The following is a 3,440-nucleotide window of genomic DNA, read 5'->3' as shown; positions in this document are numbered from 1 at the left end:
TCTTGCATTAGTCATAGTAACTAATATTCATGTCATGTTTTAATGTAACCTCTGTCAGTTTTGGGAACAACATTTGTGCAGCAATAATTTTTACCTAAAAGGCACAAAACTGATGGCAAAACATACCTATTACAAGGTCACAGATGTAAATCATTCATTTGGTAGGTACTCACTGAGTACCTAAATAAAGAGTAGTATCTTTTTGGGTGGGCGATAGTCCATAAATACTGAGCTTCCACAATGTGCAAGGATGCCAAGAAATAACTTTTTCAAAGGTTTGCTTTCTACATAGAGGAACAAGATATGGAACAAAACTAAGTAACACTACAAAAGATGGCATAGGGCAGTGTCCAATAATGGGTACAGGCAACAGGGGCTTCCATTTTAAAAATATCTGTCTCTGAGAGCTGGAGCAGTCGGAAAAGGCTTCTTGGAAAAAAACACTAAGTCTTGAAAGAATTAAGAAGGTAGAATTGAGAGGGGAGAGCTTTCAGCTAAGGCTAAGAGACAAGTACATTTATCTTTGGAGAGAGTAAATTGAGTTCACCAGAGGTGTAGGAGTCGAAGTAAAGCTGGAAAGAAGGAGTACTAGATAGAAGAGATCCTTGAACATCAGGCTGAGGCAGTTTGGGCTCCACCGTGAACATTCTGAGAGGAAGCTTTTCGGCAGTAGAGTGACTATTGGTGTGACAATAGTCATCTCTTAGTCTTAGAGCCTCTGAAATCTCTTTGATAAACTTTAAATTTATGATGGAAGTTAAAACTGTTTAATCAGCATCACTTTATTACTGCTCTTTGATCAAGATCCACATGCAGAAACTGGCCCAATAGTAAAAGAGTCCAGTTATAAATTCATATGTAGAATCTGTAAAATTATGTTAAACAATTCCAGTAATTGAACTAGAATTATTTTCCTAAAATAGCAAGATCAACACATTGTCACTTTTTCGTCTTGATACATTTTTATTTTAAAACAAATGTAACATTGTTGAAGGCATTTTGAAAACAGAAACAAAATCCTATAATCAAATTCTACACATAACTAATTAAATATTACGACTTTCCAGTCTTGTAAAAATGCATATTTTTTACCTAGTTGCAATAATATTGTAAGGGCACTGTAAATGTTAACATGCTACAAATGTATGAAAACAATTGTTTTAAAGATTCGTGTAAACATCTTTGAGTAGATGTACTTGATTTAATCATTCCTCCATGTTTAGATGGTTTCCATTTTTCGTTGTTTTGATTAGAACTTTCCATCTGGTGTGCCATTGGCATTTTTGTGTGCAGAGATGGGAATTTAGGTGTGATGAGATCTTGTCGGTCCTTGGGAGGCTGTGGGTAGGGATCTTTGCGGTTGGGGCCCTAAGACTAGTAGTCTCAGGCTGTAAGAAGCATCCTTGACTGGCTACTTCAGTGGGCTATACAAATATCATTTTCAATGTGTGCCATTACATAAAAAAGTTGCGATGCACTTTCGTGGGAATGTAGTAATCATCTTCAATTTTTATTAATATTACTGGTTATAGAACGTAGAATTTTTTACAATTGAGTTTTAATTGCTTTTTAAAGCAATACTTGCACTAATAAAGATGTAAATAGTATGGAAAAATAATGAACAGTAATAAGTTCTCCCCTAACCTCAGGTGTTGTGTTCTTCTTCACGAAGTCCAACTGTAAGTTTCTTATGTATTCTTCTGCAGACTTCCTAAGGTCAATCATCTATCTATCTATCTATCTATCTATCTATCTATCTATCTACCTACCTACCAACCTACCTCCCTACCTACCAACCTACCTATCATTGCATATATCTATCTATATATTAGGGGTAATATTAAAAATACTCACCACACTTACAATCAACTGGAAGGAAGGCACACAGTGTACGGGATATGCCAGAGTGCCTAGTGCATATTATCAGCCTTACATGTATCCCTTGCTTTTATACATTGATCTGCACTTGGCTTTTCTCATCTAGTAATATTATTTGGAGATTGTTCCACATCAGCACATACAGAACACTTTGTTCTTTCCAATGGTATTGTATTTTAACCACTTCTTAGAGATGGATCTTTAGGGTGTTCTCAGTCTTTTGTACTATAAACAATGCTCCAACAACAGTCATTATTCAGTATGAATTTATCTAGAATAAATGTCTAGATGAGAAATTGCTGGGAAAAACAGTACGCTATATGCATATAAAATTGGTGTTGTTAATTTCCTTCCAAAAAGGTTTACGATTTTTATTCCCACCAACGTTTATGATGGCCTATTCCCCAAAACAAGGCCAATTCCACATATATCAGTCTGAAGGGTGAAAAACAGTGTCTCAATTTAATTTGCATTTAATCTAAAAATATTTAAAAGATTAAGTTTTGAACACTTCGAATCAAGTTATTCTCTGTAATTAGACAGGCAAGCATCATCCATGGGTCTGAAACAGACATAGATACTACTAGAAGGTCATAAGCTGTTGAGAATAAATAAAAAGCTAAAACTCTTGAGAGTACCTGCCCAATGATGGGGGTAGGAACAGTGTTTTAAGTTTTTGCTTTCGGCCTCCTCTACTTCTCCATTTCCATCAGGTAGCATTAGGAAGTTGTGAATTACATGAATGTGTTGTGTGTTTGAGCCTTGCTTGAGGGAATGGAAATTTAGAAGAGCAAGAGAGGGCTTGTCTGTCTACTTCACATCAAATTCCAGGTGCCTCTCCTTTCTCTCTAGCAGAACCAGCACGTCTGCAGAATCAGGGAGAGTAACAAGGAAATAACGGAAGAAAAAATAATTAAGTACAATTTTGCTCTGAGACAGGCGTTTTGATTCATTACTTTCGCCTTTCGTGAACTCAGGACTGCGTTTCAGGACTCAGTGGATACCCTACCTTTTACGCATTTAGCGAATCTCAACGGAACTGAACCCGTGTTTTAAGTTGTTTTTTGGAGAAAATGCGAGTGTGCTGTGAGGCATACTCTGTTCATAAATTATTCATCACCACCCCCAAACCAAACCATTCATTATTTATTTAGAGGAACCGAACGTGCAGGACAGGAACATGTATGCCTGCAAATGACATCCCAAAATCAGGCTACTGAATGTTCAACACGGAGCCCTCAGATCACTCGGATGTTCCAAAGATAGAGAAAAATATAGTGCCTCCCCCTGCCCGAAAAAAAATCTTGACGTCCTCTTCACGATACGTAAGGAAACTATTATTGCCAAAATATAGTCTATCTTCACTGGATCCTATTCTTTTTTGATGAACTTTGGGTGTTAACTGAGAAACAAGGTTTAGTGCGGTTAACACCGAAGTGCAAAGCACAAATTTAGATTTGGGCCTGACGATAGGGATCAGATTCGTACACAGAGTCCCACCCCTACCCAATCAGGGGAAGTCTCCACTCTTACCTTCAGTCGTTTTAAACGCAAGCGGTTTT

The sequence above is a fragment of the Pteropus vampyrus genome, unplaced genomic scaffold (assembly GCF_000151845.1).
Source record: "Pteropus vampyrus isolate Shadow unplaced genomic scaffold, Pvam_2.0 Scaffold14, whole genome shotgun sequence".
Taxonomy (NCBI): Eukaryota; Metazoa; Chordata; class Mammalia; order Chiroptera; family Pteropodidae; genus Pteropus; species Pteropus vampyrus.
The sequence above is the reverse complement of the archived record's forward strand: the minus strand, read 5'-3'. Positions refer to the sequence as shown.